The sequence below is a fragment of the Prionailurus bengalensis genome, chromosome B1, assembly GCF_016509475.1.
Source record: "Prionailurus bengalensis isolate Pbe53 chromosome B1, Fcat_Pben_1.1_paternal_pri, whole genome shotgun sequence".
In the NCBI taxonomy this organism is placed as follows: domain Eukaryota; kingdom Metazoa; phylum Chordata; class Mammalia; order Carnivora; family Felidae; genus Prionailurus; species Prionailurus bengalensis.
Window position 1 is genome coordinate 135,822,517 of NC_057344.1, and position 20,839 is coordinate 135,843,355.

The 20,839-nt window shown below is 36.1% G+C and overlaps 1 protein-coding gene and 1 pseudogene across 2 annotated transcripts in view; both read right to left on the reverse strand.

Annotated features, from left to right (window-relative positions):
• Positions 1-20,839, reverse strand: part of ARHGAP24 (Rho GTPase activating protein 24) — a 655,671-nt gene that overhangs the window by 464,342 nt on the left and 170,490 nt on the right. The gene's annotated exons all lie outside the window — the stretch shown is intronic.
• On the reverse strand, positions 17,826-19,707 carry LOC122478696 (annotated as a pseudogene).

The window sequence follows — 20,839 nt, forward strand, 5'->3', positions numbered from 1 at the left end:
CTGTCCAGTCAAGTTAGTGTCCATCAGTCCATGTCCATCAAAACACACTCTGGATTCATTAGGTCCATCATCTCTATTTCAAAGGATGGAAATGCAACAAAAGGATTAAAAGCATACACCTCTGAGAACTGGCAGCCTGGGGGAGGATAAAAGCCCCTACAAAAAAACCTTGATTCTATTTTTCTAACATAAATGAAAAGGCAGAATGAAAAGGTGACTCTCTAAGAAAACAGGAATCCAGGGAACATCCACTATGACTCTCTGGAAACTCCAGGTTGTGGCTCATTGTAGTCAGTGTCCATGGCTGATATACTAACAGTGAACTACCTACTGGGATGCTATTTTCCAAGAATGGTGACAGGTCTGTACCGAAGCAGCCACAGTATATCACCTACTCCCTGGAATGCAATCTCCAAAGGAATAACTATGGTGACTAAATTTAATGAGCTAAATACTTGCTAAGACTCGAAGACAGGACAGGACAGGACACACAGTAGGTGCTCAATAACCAGTGTAGTTTATTTATATAACACCTTTGGCTCAAATAGCAGTATGTACTGAAGATTTTAGACACTTTGAGAAATTAATGACTTTCCATGATGACTTTTTTTTTTAAGAAAATTCATCAAAATTGGGTAAGCTGACTTTTTTTAATGGAATGGTTAAAACCTTCCCTGGGTTTCTGAGATAAGTCCTAGTGGAGAGAAAAAAGAAAGTTTGAATCAAATATAGTACGATATCTAAAAGGTAAGGTAGAAGAGGTATGAAGAGGATATAAATATATTGCATGAGCCACAAGCATGAGCTGTTTGTTTTTCAAAATACTAATAATATATGGGCATGTGAAACTATTAACAAAAATATAGCTATAGGAAAAAGTCTAGTTGGATCTTGAATATTTTCTAAATATTACCTTTGGTATTAAAAATGTCACAACTTGAATTTTAATAAAATAGTGCATATAGTATAGATGCAAATGAAACCAAGTCAAATTAGGCTGCACTCTAACTAAAAGGTTGAGATCATTCAGTATCCTCTGTTACAAAATAGGAAAGTAAAGCCACTTCATTCACAAGAACCCTGCAGAAAACCAAAATAAATTAACAGAGTTGGGCAATCAATAAGCTCTTAATTTTGTCCTCTCTTCATGCCTGTGACATTCACTGGATTTTTAGTCTGCTAGCATGCATTTTGTGCTTATAAGATACTAGGTCTATATTAGAGAGCCTTAAAATTTCCTCACTAAAAGTGTCATCTAGGCCACCACCTGCAGTGATTCAGGTTCCTCACTGCAGGGAGGCATGAAGGAAAGAGAGAAGAGAGGTGAAATCTACCCCATTTTCTGCTCATGCACCCCAACATGGGCCACAGCTTTATGAAGGATGAAAATAATATTTTCTACTTCATATCAAAGTACCATATGAACTCATTGTGACCCTGTGCACTGCTATGAATTCATAAATGGGCACTCTGTTATAGTAATTCCATTACAGGCTTTGAACCAGGTCATTTTTGGATTTAAATCTGAATGTCATCTCTTACTATGAGTGTGGCCTTATCCAAGTTACTCACCCCTCTAACCTGTCTTCTACATGCAAAATGGGAATAGTATCATCCACCATGCAGGGCTTCTGTGAAAGTTGCAGATCTTGAATGGCCAGAAGATATCATTTTATGTTCATATGTTCAATATTTGATAGATACTATTATTATTAACTCCACAATTCTGCGATAGAAACTTTATTTAACTAAACTAAATTCCAGTCTATTATGGTTAAATCTTATATGGTGGGTATTCAGTGTTTATTAAGTCACAGGCTAATAGTAGAGGTAACATCAAAGAATATTTATGCCAAGAATACAGTTATTAAATATGAAATATCTAAGATAACTCAGGAATTTGGGGAAAAGGTGGCCCCATCCCAAGATTCTGATTCAATGATCCAAAATGAAGGTCAAGATTCTGCAGCAGAATATTCCAGAAAATTCTGACACAAGGAAACCACACTTTGCAAAACTATGACACGTATAGAGAATATTGTTATCTTCAATTTAGCCCATAATAACTGATAAATTATCCAATATCTAAAAAAACTGTCTATATATACAAATGTAAACCATAGGCACAGAATTGGGTTGTTGACCACCACATCTACATGAAAATGGCCAATCTATTTAAGGATCGATCCCATCACAGTGTAATTATATCATGAGTACAGGTTATGGGGTCAAAAAATATATATTTACTGACATACCTATATCCTATAAAATTTAATTCTAATGTAACAAAGTCAGTAGAATCAAACTCTTTAAATACTTTGTCTCATTTTCTTGCCAATAAACTTTCCTCCAGAGAGGAAAAAAATAACCTTTTTGCCAACTCATTCTTAAGGCATTTACATGCTTACAAGCTAAGTGACCCTTATTGCTAACTATATTTACCTATTATGGGTGATGATTCGACTTAGAAATTTAACATGCTCCTTTAAACAGGCTAAAAATCTCTAAAATTACATTTTCAATGTTACGTCTTCAAATTGTTCCTAGTTACACAATTATCTTTAGCTAAGTGTAAAATTTTTGTAATTGTGTCACTTTCCACCATTTATCTTTAAGGTAAGGGACGAAAAGCATTTCTGAACTATTCTGTATTGTGTTTTTGTAAAGCCACTTTGGAATCCTAAAAGATAAAAAGAGTATATCTCTGAGACCAGATGGATAGGAAATAATAATTCAAATTTGGCTTGGCTTGGAAATGTCACCACATCAGAAGGCAAACCATGCCAGCAATATTTACCTATGTATCTCACATAAATTCCAAATCTGAATACTATCATGACACTGACCAAGATAATGGGCTTTAAGGGGATTCCATTCGTTATTCCCAATCTTAACTGTAATGCTATATTGTTTCATAAGGAGAGGAACTTCACATACATGAGCTCAGTGAATCCCACAAAGGGTTCTTACTGAGAACACAAGCACCCAACATGTTACATAATCAGACTGAAGCACAGATCCCTAACTTCCCTAAATAGATCTAGAAAGACCCTCAATACTTTCATGCAACAGCTACAGAGAAATTAGTGACTCAACTAACAGTCTTTGCCATATTTGCCTTATGAATTAAAGAAGGAGAAAGAAAAGAATAAAGTTTATCATCTTTAGGAAAAGTTTCATTTATGTTAGTGAGGTTGTCAATGGTACAAATAACAAATTTATATTTGTTTCAGGAGTGCATATGTTTATCTCTTCCAGAGCTGCTTCTCTAATCATATTTGATTAAGTCATGTCTAAAATGGGTTTATGTTCTTTGAGATATAGCAATGGATGGCAATGAGGAGGTACTCTGGGGCGTGTATGACTGGCTGCAAGCTACAATTGTAAATTATTTTTTTAATGGGAAATCTGGAGTCACATATAGTACTTGATTAAGTATTTTATTCTCAAAAGAAAATTTAAGTGACTTAATGCATTATTTTCATTTTAGAGTTAACGGTGAAATTAGATGACACATGGGGACGTGTTAGACATGTAATAAGCATCCTTAAATAGCAGAGGCCTTCCTTACTGTCAGAGAAAAGAATGTGGTCTCCATTTATGTATGAGCCTTTGTTCTCAGTACTGAATAGCTAACATTATCGGAATACATCAGATACCATTCTACCATGTCAAAGACTGGCAGAGCCACCTGGATGTGTGTCAGCCGCCAAAGAGCCAAATGACCAGCCCATCTGGTATGTGGTCACATGACTAGCAGGCTATTTACATGCACGCATCAGACAGAGAGATCTTAAAACAGCCAATTATATGAATTGAATATGAAGGGGGAAAGTGAGACTATAGCTCTACAGTATCTCTAAACTGACCCAAAGGAAGAAGAAAAATCACATGATTGTACAATTCCCTCACTTTGTATCCTGTGGACAAATGGAGACAGGATAACTGGACAGCACAGTGTACTGAGACAGGCAAGAGTTTTGGAGCCAAATCCTGAATTCAAATCCTGACTCTACCAAGTTATGAGTTCTAAGACCTTAGGCATATTACTTACGCTCTTTGAGTTACAGTCTCTACTTATGAAAAGGAGGAATATGACCATCTACCTAGTTATAACGGCTGTTGTGATGTTTACAGGTAATCCTTATGAAACACCTAGAACAGTTCGTGACCAGACAAGAATGCATGTAAATGGAAAGATAATGTAGAAAGCGTAGTATAAGTATCAATAACAACACATTGCCTATATCTATTATCACCACGACATCAATGCTGCTGCTGCTGCTGCTGCTGCTACTTCTAACACCAAAACCAACACTTATACAATATTATGGAGAGTGTGTTGTGAAAACAATGATTTGAAGTAAGCTAGGTATTTGCTATTTTGATGTTTCGTCAATTGAGTTTATCACTTAAATCAAAAAACAAAAGCAAAACAAATATTCCGAGATGTATGATTGAGCTAGACTAAATTTATAAGGTTTATTTTATTAATGTGCCATTGGAAGTATATAGATCTTCACAATGCTCTTGAATAAATCAAAGGTCAATTAAGAACCTTATTTTTCTTTTCCAGGCTTACCCTATATTCAGGTACTAATAAAACAGGTGCCTAGAATTTTTATATCCTTTTTTTATGAAGTTCTAATTGAATACTTGCCAGAACAATTGACACAAAGCATATTTTTCTAGAATCCAAACACAAACTGAATTGAAAACCAGCACTGTTATACACTAAGATACATATCATTTCCTATTTTCTATAAACTTCTCAGAAAATTCTACAGTTCAGTAACCAAACATTTGAATGATTTAAGAAAGGAGAGCTAAATAACTTGATAGCTTTCGTTTTTCCACTGACATTCTGATACAAAGTATTTCTTCCTAACATAGCAGCTTGCCATTAACTTTGGTTCGTGTCCTTGATGGTCACTAATAAATGATAATTCTATCAGGCTCTTAAATGGGTCATAATGAGACAGTTTCTGCAGAGTTTCTTGTGGGACTCATGAAAAATATGTACTCCTAAGAGCATTTTAAACAGGTAACAATTAGTTAAAACGAATCTCAACTAGTTTTATAAACTGAATAGAGAGGATATTAGAATCAGCAGTAGGGAGAGATGCTAAAAGGGGGGAAGGAGTGACCGAAAGACTGGAAGTATCACTAAGAAGAGCATACTTTGAGAGTCAGGATATCGAGGCCATTGTTAAAGGGCTTGGGGAAAAGACCATTTAAGCAGGCATGTTATAACCAAATAAAATTTAAACTATAATTTGGTATAGTTTTTCTCAGCAAACTTTCATGCCTTCAAATTATCCTCTAATTTTTTTTTCCTATTCCTCCAACACACTTTCTACTTGAATAATTGTCATCTACCCGAGTGTTTCCTAAGTATACTACACATTGTCGCCAACTTCATTGGCCAAATCATTAACCTTGCCTAATATTTCCTTTTCCCCATATTTGCCCAGCCAAGTCCAATTAATGCTCATTCATTTCTGCAGCTTCAAGATTTCCTGCACCAAGCATTTTACATGTTCAACTGATTATCCTCTGAGTCAACACTGGTAGAATTGTGCACTACATGGATAAAGGAGACCTAAGTGAGTTAAATACCTTACAAGTAAGAGAAAAGACAACAGGTATTTTAGTATAAATTAGAAGGCAGAATGTGGACAAATAGTTAGGAAATTTCCTTTCCCCTTATCATTGCCTGCATTTGCAAATTGTTATTGATTGAGGACCCACTGTGTTCTTGGTACCACATTAGACATTATTGAAAACTGTGGCAGAATTGGCTTTCTCAAAGGGAACATTACCTATGCTCACCCTCTCTATTAGGAATTTCTTATATAAAATGAAATCAAAGTAGATAATGTAATCAGTTTTGGCATTTGCTGTATTCCTTGAGAAAATGGTATTGTAATTTGAGAAATTATTGCCTCTAGTGACTTATCCATATCCTTCTTCTATCACCTGGGCCTTCAGAGTTATGAATCATTTGAGAAGTCCCTGACAACCTTTTCACCTTTTGCTTCACAAAACTGCATAAATCGTATATGTTTTCCTACACTGAATGTGGAAATTAAACCTCTTTTTAATACACTATCTGTCTTGCTTGGCTGGTTTATGATGAGAAAGAAGGCCAAATATGTTTTTGAAGCAATAATTCATCAAGTACAAAGGAAGAGTGTGCAAATAGCTACATCTTACTAAGCAAGCATATTTTTAAATCCTCATAAAATATGATATCATACCTCACCAAAGTTGTTAAAAATGACAGGGGTGGGGAGGAAGGTGTCAATATTTAGATGGACAGAAAAGGTATAAAAGTGACATGCAAAAGTCATCATCTCCACAAAAACATTTTTGCAAGATGGAATGTGGAAAATGATGTAGGAGAACATTTGACAACAAACCACAGACAGGGAGGACTTTGAAGACAGACAAAAAAAAAAACATTCTCTCATTTCTCTTTTATAATCAACAAGATTAAAAGATTGTCAGTCCCAGTGAAGAACCCAGTGGAGGGAAGGGTGAAGGCATCCAACATGTGACCATATATTGCTTTGATCCTGGTGTCAACTGATGAGAACTGTATTCTTACAAAAACAAATACATTCAGGTCCTAGGAGAAACTACTTTCTTCTTTGTAAAGGCTTCTGGGCTGATTCAGTTGCTCTAAGAAAGGTAACTAAAATGATGAACTTAAATAATGATTTCATTGAGGTGTCGTTTCATGTGTGTCTCGTTTCTGCAACAAAATTTTAAACCATGTCACCCATTTCCAACCTGTCACAATAATTCATAATTAAAATAATTAATTTCTTATTTACTTTGCAAACATTAAGGAAGTCTATGTATGATACCATGCCAGGTGTTGTGAGAAAGGAATTAGCCCTGTGGGGACAGCCAGACAGTAGGGGACTCAAAATCTACCTTGAGTAGAAAGTGTAACTTCTCCACGTTTTTGTTTCCTTCCTGGGAAAGTGGTATAATAAGTGGGTTAAAAAATAAGTATATAGAACAATATAGAACAATGGCGCTCAGCTGGCATTTAGTCCCTATTAATACATGCCACTTAAAAGGAATTGAAGAGTAAATCATGATCATTATTCCTGAGGAGTTTAAAATCTAGGAAGACATATAAAACAGGTGACAAATAATTGTTATAACATGTCATCTAACTGGTACCCCTGGGAACAAAGTCATCCTTCACAGCCAATTTTTCTGGTTGCCTAAGGATTTTACACTTTTTAAGCACTTTTTAAAAATTATTTGAGTTAGAAATGTCTCTAATAACATCTTGTATATTTATTTATTCTTCCCCCATGATAACCTGGACATCATTTATTATTTTCATAACTCTGCAATCACTTTATGAACACCAGTTTAGGGTACTTTGCTAAGTGGGCACTTTGCTAGGTCTGTTTGCTCTACCTTCAATGGCCTTAAATTGCTATAATTTTTAGGATTTCTGCATGATATTTTTAGAAAGTCTCTTCTCCTTTCATCAGAGCCACTTCTTAAAGCTGTCAGAGTTTGTGTTTGTAATATCACTCTGCCTCCTAATTTTCTGCTCCAAATCTACATTATGAGTCTGGGGATGGAAATCACCAGGCAAGCTAGAATTGTTCTTTGTTCTTGTATTTCCACCAAATATTAAGTATTCATTGAAAAATATAAATACATACCAACTCCTAAAAGAGAAATTATTTTAGAAATGACTAATGAAATAATAAAAGTAAAGAATCAGTTTTTCAACCTGAAGTATAAAACATCAGCCTGACAAAATGCAAATAACATTAAAAATTTAATAAACTGGGTAAGCATTGCAGTAAGCATGATTGATGAAGGATTAATATCTTTATATGCAAGTTCATATAAGTCAACAAGAAGACAATGAAATAAAAAGCAACAGTGTAAAGCAAGTCACAAAGAAGAAATTATACTTAGTGAATGAACATATGAGAAAATAACCCTTTTAATGATCTAAAAAGTATATACATCAGTTAGCCTTTGGCTACTAAAGTAACAACTTTTTAAAAATATTTTTAATGTAAAAAGTTTTTAATTTTGTGAGAGCCATGTATTGGACATAATGTTTTGAAGAGCAATTTAGAAATCAACATAAAGAATCATTAAAAAGTCCATTATCATATAATATTTGGAAATGCTACATAGGCAAAGATAATGTGATAGCAATATTTGTTGTTAAAGTTGGAAGGAAAATCCTAATTGTCCAAAAATAAGGGTTAGGTGAAGGAAATTATGTTTTATCGAATTATTATAGTTATATGGTAGTGTATTAACTAAACATGCTAAATATACAGGTTTAAATATATTCTGAAGCCTCTCTTTGTTTAAAACAATAAGGTATTGGTCCATGTATTTACAAACTAACAGAAAAAAAGAAAAAACTCAGAAATAGACCCAAGCACCATGGAAACTTGTTACATGATAAAAGTGTCATCTGAAATCACTGGGGGAAAGGTCGGACTTTTTTAAAACTGAGGTTGGGGGAACTGGATACCTATTTGGAAAAACATAAAAGTGAATCCTACCTCACACCATATACCACAATAAACTCCAAATGAATTAGATATCTAAATGTTAAAACAAACAAAAACAGACAAACAAAAAAACATACAAGTACTAGAAGAAAATGTAGATACACGGAAAGCCTTTCTAGTTATAATTTAAAATTCAAATCCAATAAACATTTGATAAATTAAATAATATAAAATTAAAGAAAAAACTTTTGCATGACTTTTTGATTAGTCAAAAGATGAATGACAGAGAAGACATTTGCAATGTGTATCATGAAGAATAAATTTTCAATTTGTCACTTTAATATGTAAAAGCTCTTGGAAATTGAGAAATAAAAATACCAAAATCCCAATAGAAAAAAATGCACAAAAACATAAATTTGACCCACCAAAAAAGGTATACAAATTTCCTGGCCCACAAAAATAAAAAAAGATGGAATTCTCAAAGTAAGACAAATTCAAATTAGGGGTACCTGAGTGGCTCAGTCAGTTAAGCATCTGACTTTAGTTTAGGTCATGATCTAGCAGTTTGTGAGTTTGAGCTCCACATCAAGCATGGCCCCGCATCAGGCTCAGCCCTGCATCTGCTTGGCATTGATGGTGTGGAGTCTGCTTGGGATTCTCTCTCTCCCTCTCTCGATGCCCCCCAACTCTGTGCTAGTGCTCTCATTCTCCTTCCCTCTCTCTCAAAATAAATAAATAAACTTTATAAAATGAGTTAAAAGATTTACTAAGGTACATGTAAAAAAGACTTGAGGACGGAGTGCCTGGACGGCTCAGTCGGTTAAGCATCCGACTTTGGCTCAGGTCATGATCTTGCAGCTTGTGAGTTTGAGACCCATGTTGGGCTCTGTGCTGACAGCTCAGAGCCTGGAGCTTGCTTCAGATTCTGTGTCTCCCTCTCTCTCTGCCCCTCCCACTCCCCCACTCACTCTCTGTCTCTGTCTTTCTCAAAAACAAATAAACATTAAAAGAAAAAAATTTTGGGGGGAGGAATTGCAAAATTCCTCTGCTTTGAGCATTTTTTTGGATCATAGGAGCACGTTTGGTTCACCCATGCAGTACAGACTAAAAGTTCTGAATAATAAAGCCTAGGCTCAAGCTTCCTACATGAGTTAATTCTGAAGAATACATCATCTCTCAGAGAATTCCCAGCAGGATTGAGACCCAGCTGCTCAGAGCCATCACCTTCTCCATAAGCACCCTTCATTGCCTTTTCTTTCTCCCATGTCTGGCTTCACTTCTTCAACAGGCTTCCTTGGATCACCTCCCCACAAATGATCTTCACTCAAATCCTTGTTTCAGGGTCTGCTTTGGGAACACCCAAACTGAGGCAGGTTGTATTACTTTTAAATAAAAAAAAAATAATCACAAAAGTTATCACTTTTATCACAAATTTAAAATAATTCCATATATTTTATTAATGCAGAGACAACACATGATCCAGTGGGTCAGCTGAGCCAGTCTGAGTTTGTAGTCAATAGGTCACTGGACAAGAGCTTTAGACAAGTTTAATTAGGGCTTCCTTCCTCTTCACTGTTAATGCTTTTCTCTCTACCAGTCCTGATGCAAAGGGTCACTGGGTCTGTGAGTGGCTTATATCTGAGAAGAAATCCCTGTGTGTTTCCCCTACATAAGCCTAATTTCTCAGAACCCCAGGAGCCCAAGTAGGGAAGTAACCAGAAGTCTGAGCCCTGCAGGTCTTTGAGTGTGGAAGATTGAAAGGAAAAGAGAAGGGAGCTTCATTCAGGAACCTTAGCAGGAGCAAAAAGGCCAGCTATCTTTTTCCACACTGAGCAGCTCTAGGGAAGAATCCTCTTTCTTACCTATTCCATCTTCTAAAGGCTGCCAATATTCTTTGGCAGTCTGCTTCCATCTTGAACGCCAACAATGGCAGGCAGAGTCTTTCTCCATCACTCTGATACTGACTCCTCTCCCTCTTTCTTTCATATTTGAAGGACACTTGTGATGACATTGAAATCTTCTGGATAATCCAGGATAATCCCTTTATTTTAAACCTAATTCCACCTATAAACTGAATTCCCCATTTTCCAGCTAAAGTAACGTATTCACAGGTTTCAGGGTGAACAGTCAATTGGGGGGGGGGGTCACTATTTTGCCTATCATAAATGGTGTGTATTTTTTCCTCTAACATTTTCTAGTTAGTTAATTGCTGATTTCCAGGAATGCTACTATTTTATGTATATTAATCTTGAAACAGGTGAACATGCCAAATTCATGTCTAAATTATTCTAATGATATATCTAATGCTTCTCTTGGATTTTCTACTTAGTCAGTTTCATTATTTGTAATTTTTTCTTTTCCTTTTAAGTTCCTGCATGTCTTATTTTTCTTGGCTTTTAAATTTGGCTAGGACATCCAGCTGAATAATGGGGATAATCACAGATTTCTTATCCTGTTGCTGACTTGAACAGGAATGTTTATAAGTTTTTCTAAATAACAATAACATTTGTAGGAGGTTTTTGATAGATATCTCTTTCCAAAATAGTAGAAAATTTTCTCTATCCTTAGTTTACCAAGAGTTTATATCATAATTGAGTGTTGAATTGTACCGAACACTTTTTCTCTGTTGAGAAACCATATGAAATTTTCTCCTAAATTTTACAGGTGTCTGAAATTGAACCATCTTTGCATTTTTGGATTTGGATAATCTTTTGGCTATCATGTAGTTTTTTATACACTGCTGAAAATATTTTGTCAATGGTACATTAAGGTTTTTGCTTTTATAGTCACACATGAAAATATACTATACTATTTCTTATTCTTATCCTTATATCCATTTTTAACATCAAAGTTATACAAGCTGCATAAAGTGGTTCAGTTAGATTTCCCATTTTGAGTGTCTGACTCAGTTTGCCTAAGATAGACATTTTCTGCTCTTGAAGGTTTTTAAAATTATGCCTATAAATATCTGGGATTGTTATTTGAAGATTGGTGTGGAAGAAGGGCAAGACATTTTACCATTAATTTTATTTCTTTCATGGTTACTGATTTATTCATGATTTCTATTTTTCGAGGCTAGGTTAATAATTTATATTTTGTTAGAAAATTATCTATTTCATCTAAAACTTCAAGTTATTACTGCCATCTGGTCATGCTACTCTCCTACAAACTTTAAATCCCTTTTGTATCTGTAGTTTTAATGTGTTTTCCTTCCCAATGCTATTCATTTGTGCTAGCTCCCTTTTTTTCTTGCTCCCATCTATAGATGGCAATTTCTCCCGCAGCTGCCAACAAATAGTTTTGTGTCATGGACAAATCCTCCTGTGGGAAAGGAGATGAGAAGACATTTGAGAGAGGAGTAAAAGGTCAAAGAACCTGAATGAGGCTGCTTCTCTCACTAGAGAAAGATGATGTGAAGGAACTTAGAAAAGAGGAGAGCATTTAGTGATTTGAATAAATATCTGCAGAACAGTCTATTAGAATGGCCCTCTATAAATTAGCCTCTATGAATATGGAAAGAATACTATAATACCTTTGTTACCCATCTAACTCCATAATTTATCTTGCATTTTCAGATTCTCATAAATATTTAATAAAGTGCTACTGACATGAGAATTTTAGACAATATAAATCAATTTATGTAATAGCTCTAAGACTCACTGTGACTGACATTTTGCATAAGCAAAGCAGTAGATAAAATTATATGTGATAGTTAATGTATTGCTGCAAAAGGCAATCCAAATATCTCATTCTGAAACTCATTAAAAAATAAATGGATTACCTATACAAGAGAACTGCTGGGGATATGATTAGTTACTGAATGTGGAAAAGGTGAACAATGTGACCAAGAATTAACACTAGAAAAGAAAAGGGATACACTGTGTATGAAGTATTATGCTGAAAGAGGGAACTTGCATCATAAAGAGTAAAAGTTGTGGGAATTGTATGACAATGGACCACTCCACAAAGACTTTCAATAAGACTGACTAGAACCTAATTTCCACAGACAGAAAACAGGAATTCAGGTCATTTATGTGAGAACAAATTGGAGGTAAAAGCAACATACACACATTAGGACCCCTGTCATGACAACTCTCAAATGGAACAAGAGAGGACACTGCAACTGTGACTTAGGTCAAACCTCTCGTGCAGACATCAAAATTATAAAGAAACCAGAATCAGGCAATCTGAAGAGTGGAGAAGAGAACCCATCCCAAAAGGGGAAAAAATTGTGGAAAAAAAACAAAGCAAAAGATAAGAAAGCATTTCACAATCTCAGATACATTAGGCATTTATTATTTTAGTACCCAAATATCACCTATTCTTTTCTTAACTAATATTTTCTTTTTTTAACTTCATTTATTTATTTATTTGAAAAAGAGAGATAATCCCAAGCAGAGCCCAATGTGGGTCTCAAGCTCACAAACCTTGAGATCAAGACCTGAGTTGAAGTCAAGAGTTGGAGTCTTAATTGACTGAGATACCCAGGCACCCCAAATATCACCTATTCTTTCAAAACATTTTCCCCTGGCCACGTGGCTCTGGTGTTAGCTATGACTGAGCCCCAATCGGTTGGATGTACATATTCTACTGAGCTGAGCTAATCGGAGCCTGTTGAGATTGCCCAAGCTTGTGCTAGGAGAAGAAAACTCTTCTTTTCTCCTTGTCAGGCTGTAGGAATGTGAATGAGGTCTTCCTACAGAAGGTTCCCTTACTGATGGAGAATACAGTCTCAGAGAAAAGAACCATCACACTGAGATGAAAGAGATAAATGTGAAGAATCCTGACAGCAGTCAACCCCCAGACCCAGTCAACCCCAATGTTACTTCCACACCAACCCCTCCTACCATTTGCTTATATGAGCTGACAAATTCCTCTCTGTGTTAAAATTATTTCAAACTGTTTTTCTGTCTTCAGCAAAGATTCATGACTAAAGACCAGATATACATATATGTGCAATCAAGTAATTAAAGAAAAAACTACAAGAAACCTCTAAAGAGAAAAAGGAAGTAGTTCTAAACTGAGCATATTTATTTAGGCAGCTGGATAGGAGAACTGAAAAATTGAACAAAAGAAAATGTTTCTCTTAAATGTGGTGTGCTATGATTATTTTGCACTGCTTTTGTAAGTGTGTTAAAAATTATGGTTAGCTGACCAGTGAGGGCATATTAGTAGTCTCCCAGTGGCCAAAATGAACACTGAAGGAAGAATCTACACGTGGCTGACATGGCAGCAACTGGGAAAAGATTTATGTCTCCTCTGGTGGCCGATCATGCTTGATTCCTCTTCACTTCCGATACAGTTCCTCTTCACTCAAGCTGTCCACTGGAGGTTTGGCAGCCACTTATGAACTGACAGAATCTAATAAATTTCTTTCCCAACCTCTTTTGGAGTTAGATGGAAAAATCCCTGAAAAATCACCTCTTGATTGAGATATTCCTATGAATAAGTAAAGGTCTAGTAGCTATTATCTGCTACCTCCTGTAGAGCAGGAGGTAAAAGGCAGGAGTGACAGAGAAGTGTTGAAGATTGACAAAGCAGAGACAAAGCCAAATTAATCTAAGGGGCAGGAAATGTAAGCCAGAGCTAACCATGAGTTGGTTGAGATGATTCATACACCTAACCTGAGAATACACTCAAATCCTTCAGCACTCTATCCTCTGGAGTGTGAACAATTGACAGCATACTGATTTCTCCCACCCTTTGTTAATTGACTTATAATTAACATACCATGTTATATTAGTTTCAGGAGTACAATATACAGTAAAACCTTGGATTGCAAGTAACTTGCTCTGCAAGTGTTTCACAAGACAAGCAAACATTTCTAATAAATTTTAACTTTATAAAAGAGCAATGTCTTACATGATACTGTATATGGAAAATGCAAAAGTTTCCACCAAAAAAACCTGCTAGAACTGATTCATGAATTCAGCAAAGTTGCAGGATATAAAATCAATGCACAGAAGTCGGTTGCATTCCTTTCCACCAAGAATGAAGCAACAGAAAGAGAAATCAAGGAATTGATCCCATTTACAATTGCACCAAAAACGATAAAATACCTAGGAATAAATCTAACCAAAGAGGTGAAAAATATATACACTGAAAACTATAGAAAGCTTATCAAAGAAATTGAAGAAGACACACAAAAAAACGGAAAAAGATTCCATGCTCCTGGATAGGAAGAACAAATATTGTTAAAATGTCAATACTACCCAAAGCAATCTACATATTCAATGCAATCCCTATCAAAATAACACCAGCATTCTTCATAGAGCTAGAAAAAATAATCCTAAAATTTGTATGGAACCAGAAAAAACCCGAACAGCCAAAGCAATCCTGAAAAAGAAAACCAAAGCAGGAGGCATCACAATCCCAGACTTAAAGCTATACTACAAAGCTGTAATCATCAAGACAGTTTGGTACTGGCACAAGAACAAACACTCAGATCAATGGAACAGAATAGAGAACCCAGAAACGGACCCACAAACGTATGGCCAACTAAACTTTGACAAAGCAGGAAAGAATATCCAATGGAATAAAGACAGTCTCTTCAGCAAGTGGTGCTGGGAAAACTGGACAGCAACATGCAGAAGAATGATCCTGGACCACTTTCTTACACCATACACAAAAATAAACTCAAAATGGATGAAAGACCTAAATGTAAGACAGGAAGCCATCAAAATCCTTGAGGAGAAAGCAGGCAAAAACCTCTCTGATCTTGGCCACAGCAACTTCTTACTCAACATGTCTCCAGAGGCAAAGGAAACAAAAGCAAAAATGAACTACTGGGACCTCATCAAAATGAAAAGCTTCTGCACAGCAAAGGAAACAATCAGCAAAACTAAAAGGCAACTGACAGAATGGGAGAAGATATTTGCAAATGACATATCAGATAAAGGGTTAGTGTCCAAAATCTACAAAGAACTTATCAAACTCAACACCCAAAAAACAAATAATCCAGTGAAGAAATGGGCAAAAGACATGAATGGACACTTCTCCAAAGAAGTCATCCACATGGCCAACCGATGCATGAAAAAATGCTCAACATCACTCATCATTAGGGAAATACAAATCAAAACCTCAATGGGATACCATCTCACACCTGTCAGAATGGCTAACATTAACAACTCAGGCAACAAAACATGTTGGAGAGGATGCAGAGAAAGAGGATCTCTTTTGCACTGCTGGTGGGAATGCAAGCTGATGCAGCCACTCTGGAAAACAGTATGGAAGTTCCTCAAAACATTAAAAATAGAACCACCTATGACCCAGCAATTGCACTACTAGGTATTTATCCAAGGGATGCAAGCATGCTGTTTCTAAGGGGAACATGCACCCCCATGTTTATAGTAGCACTATCAACAATAGCCAAAGTATGGAAAGAGCCCAAATGTCCATGTGTGTGTGTGTGGTGTGTGTATATATATATATATATATATATATATATATATATATATATATATGTATATATGTATATGTATATATGTGTGTGTATATATATATACATACATACATACATACATACAATGGAGTATTACTCAGCAATGAAAAAGAATGAAATCTTGCCATTTGCAGCTACGTGGATGGAACTAGAGGGTACTATGCTAAGCGAAATTAGTCAGAGAAAGACAAATATATGACTTCACTCATATGAGGACTTTAAGACCCAGAACAGATGAACATCAGGGAAGGGAAGCAAAAATAATATAAAAATAGGGAGGGGGACAAAACATAAGAGACTCTTAAGTATGGAGAACAAACACAGGGTTACTGGAGGGGTTTTGGGATGGGGTATAGGCTAAATGGGTAAGGGGCATTAAAGAATCTACTCCTGAAATCACTGTTGTTCTATATGCTAATTTGGATATAAATTAAAAAATAAAATAAAGAGTGATGTCTTGCAATACACGTAGTATATGACACTGAATGCCACATGATCACAATTGAGACAATTGTTCTTTTCTCTCTCTCTCCCTCTCTCTCTCTCTCTCTCTCTCTCTTACTCTCGATGTAGGATTGTGGGTGATCATCTCCATGCTCAGATATTTAGTCCCAGGCAGTAGCGTTTGGCAGAAAAATCCCAGTGATTTTTCAGAACACTGGAAGGTACCCACAACTAGCACTAGTGTATTTTTTGTCCCTTCAAAGCACCTATGGACAGTTTTTTGCTTTTCCATGTAAGAGTAAGCTAAGGAATGCTTTATTTCATTCTAGGTCATTGGATAGGTTCCTTGTTAAAGTTGCATGAAAAGAAAAAGATTCCATTGAGCCAATAGATAGCAGTGATTCTGTCAGTGATAGTGAAAGTCATCCTACACAATAACCCACCTTTCCTCTCCCGTGTCTCCCAAACACCAGCCACAAAAGTTTTCAAAGATTAACTGTAGGTTGATTTGTTTATTTGTCTTTATATTTTATATTTTCTTTATTGTTTTGTATTATATTACAGTATTGTAATCATTTTTATAGGAATATTTTTAGGTTGTGGAACAAAACACTTGAGTTTCCATTATTTCTTATGGGGAAATTTGCTTTGATACACAAGTGCTTTGGATTATGGGAATGTTTCTGGAACGAATTATGCTTGCAAACCAAGGCTTTACTGTAATGATTCAACATTTCTATACATGACACTGTGTTCATCATGGTAAGTGTACTCTTAATCCCCTTATCTATTTCACCCCTCCCCCCACTCACCTTCCCTTTGGCAGCCACTCGTTTGTTCTCTGTATTTAAGAGTATGACTTTTTGTTTGTCTCTTTTTTTCTTTGTTTGTACATTTGTTTTGTTTCTTAAGTTCCACATATGAGTAAAATTACATGGTATTTGTGTTTCTCTGACTGTCTTAATTCATTTAGCATTATACTCTCTAGGTGCATTCATATTGTCCCAAATGGCAAGATCTCATTCTTTTTTATAATTGAGTTATATTCCATTATCTATATATCTATCTATCCATACACATATGTATATATATACCACATCTTTATGCATTCATCTTGGGTTGCATCCATATCTTGGTTAGTGTAAATAATGCTATAATAAACATCGGGGTGCATGTAGCTTTTCAAATTTGTGTTTTTCTTTTCTCTGGGTAAACACCCAGTAGTGGAATTACTGGATGATGGAGTACTGATTTTAATTAGCCTCTAATTCATTTGCACTTCCTTGTGACAATGGGAAATAATTTAACCTTTCTCAGCCCCTCTTTCTTCTGGATCAAAAAATGGATCATCATTATCATATAATATCTAATAGACTTAGCTTTGTATTTGTTACATATAAATTAAATAGCCTTTTTCTTTTTTAAAAAAAAATTATGACAAGATATTGAGAAAGCTGATCAGGACTCAGCTTCCTTGAACTTCAATTCAATTAATTATTCATGACCTACATTGCTAAATTAGCCTAGGGCTCCCCTACATTTCCAAACAATTATGAAAGACATGGTAAATTAAAAAATCCTTTAGCATCCAGATGGCAAACATTTAGCAAAATATAGTAACTTCAACCACTCTATAGTTGAGTATTCTCTGACAGCATTTTCAACATCCACAGTACACAAGTTATAATGGCCCTGAGTGACTGAAATTTAACATTTAATGAGCAACTACAATGGGTCAGGTACTAAGCTATAGTATCTCCAACTACAATAGCAATAAAAATAACAACCTAAATAACAATAACTAGGAGAATGACTAATATGTACTTGTACTTACTATGTGCCAGGCATTTTGCCAAGCAGTATCTCATTTCATCCTGATAGCACAATGCTATAGAACCATAACTATCTACATGTTACAATTGAAGCCCAGTGAGGCTAAGTAATTTGCCAAAGGTTACATGGTTAATTAGTGGAGAAATGAGACGAGAACCCAGACTGCCTATTATGGGTTAAATTGTGTCCCAAAAAGATACATTTTTCCATGTAAATCTTTTGTTTCAACAAATAAAACATATTCATAGCTTCTATTTTATATCACATTTACAGATGAGGAATACTTCTAGGCCCAAATAGGTTAACAGCGAAGCTACTACTGCTGGAAGGAATGCATGCCTGCACTCTAGGCATTTTAAGCCTAAAAAGAGAGACTTAATATTAAAGAACACCACACTTCACCCTCTAGGCTAGAGAACTGAAACCAGAGGAAAAGCAGAAAACTTAGTGAAGCTCCTGTAACCAGCATCTGATACCCTCACCTTCATGCTACAGAAGTAAATGACAGCTGTGCTACTTTTAGGTAAGTTAGAAGTAGGTTTCCTGACTACATTAAGTGAAACTTTCTCTCATTGTTAACAATTGCACCACGGGCATTAGCTACAGAAAAGTATTCACTGATAAATACATACTATTAGTGAAGAGGGAGCCACACAGGTATCTTGTTTCTTCAAATATCAGGAACTTCCACATCATAGCAGGAGAGCAGTGGATCAACTCCACCTCTCCCAAAGGTTCAGTCCAAAAACTTCCTGTTGGCATTTGCACCAAATAAATGTCCCCTTCTGGCATCATCTGAGGGACTAGGAGATCCAGCCGGCTTTCTAGGGGATTGGAAGCTCATATTTTATGATCCCTATTATAGATCTCAATCCACCAGCTATTTCCTCAGGCAGGTAGTTCCAACCAATTTGGACATCAACATCTTTTTTGGTGGCAATTTTGTACATAGGAATCGCTTTTTGCACTGCAGCCCTTACCAGAGGGAAATCCTGTTTCCTGCAATGAACAATCATCATTCTGGGCTCCAACAATTGCCACAAACCCTGGAGGACAAATCCATCCAGCAGCACTTTGTACCTGGTTGTATCTTTTACCACTTTGCTGAGTCTCTGTTTTGCTTCATTTAGTAGTAGGTCTGTAAAAAGGTCTTCTCTCGCTCTGAGGACTTTGAGTCTTGCTTGGTTCATCAAATTAAACATCTGAATTTTCTCCTCCTGCTCAATCTGATTTTCTTTTTTCTCATAGTATTCCATTATCTTCAGTCTTTGGGTTTGCACAAGACAACCTTTCTCAATGTTGAACACTTCCTCTGCCTTTGCATCTATTTCTTCTGCTTTCTCATTGGATTCTTGTTCAATAAAAGCCATCATATGCTTAATCTGCTTTTGCACACCAACATCACTGAGGGCCATGGCAAAAGCAGTGCTAGGCTGAAGAGCCACTGGCTGGAGAAGAGATTAGAAGGGCCCCAAAAGGATATTTTGAAGTCCTAACCCCCACTGCCTAGGAATATGACTTTATTTGGAAATATAGTTATTGTATATATAATTAGTTAAGATGAGGTCACACTGGTGTAGGGTGGCCCCTAGTCCAATATGTGTCCTTATGAAAGGATGGCCATGAACACAGAGACACGAAGCAAGAACACAGGCGACAATGACGACAGAGATTGGAGTGATATAGCTACAAACCAAGGAAGATTGCCAGCAAACCACCAGAAGCAGGAAGATGCACAGTATGATTTCCCTACAGGTTTCAGAGGGACCATGGCCCTGCTGACATCTTGATTTCAGACTTTCAGCCTCCAGAACTGTGAGAAAATACATCTCTGGGTTTTGAAACTACCTAACTCCAATGCCTTCAGCATGCCATGTTTTATTACCACATCAGCATGAAATCTTTCCTGGATGATAAAAGAAATATTCAATTATATGTAAAATAGGTATCATTTTTCAATTTTAATGAATTCTAATTACACGAAGATACACATAAGACAGATATATATACTTTTTAATCAGAGTTCCTAGTCTCTGCCTCAGCTGTTGTAAACACAATTTTTGTAGTTATTTTTAAATATTTTGCAAAATAGCCTTTTAAATTACAGGAATGGTCAACATCTATCCTGAAGCAATTTTCATCTTTAAAAAAGGATTCATTGTATTTTGTGGGTGGCTGTTCAACTATTTTATTTAAATAAATTAAATAAATTACCACACTCTAAGAGCTCATCTGGAAGAAACAGACTAATAGTAGAAAGGACAAACAAGACAAGCTTACACCATACATGATCCTACGCAACCAACAATTTACCAGACCACAGACACGGATTTGCCTTCCAGAGGAAAAAACCAGGAGAGAGAATACAGACTCAGGGGAAAGACAGGAAAGATACAGTGAGGATATCTTGTCTTGGAAGTCTTAGAGACTTCCAAGTCTTAGAGAAAGAGATGGGCACACAAGGAAAAGCAGGGTGGGGTGAGCAGCAGAAGAAAAATGAGCCTGAAGATATAAGGGGAAGCAGGTGGAGAACCTGCAAGGAAATGGGGAGGAGGGGTTGAGGGGGAAGGAGGAGGGGGGGAGGGAGAGAGAGAGAAATACAGAG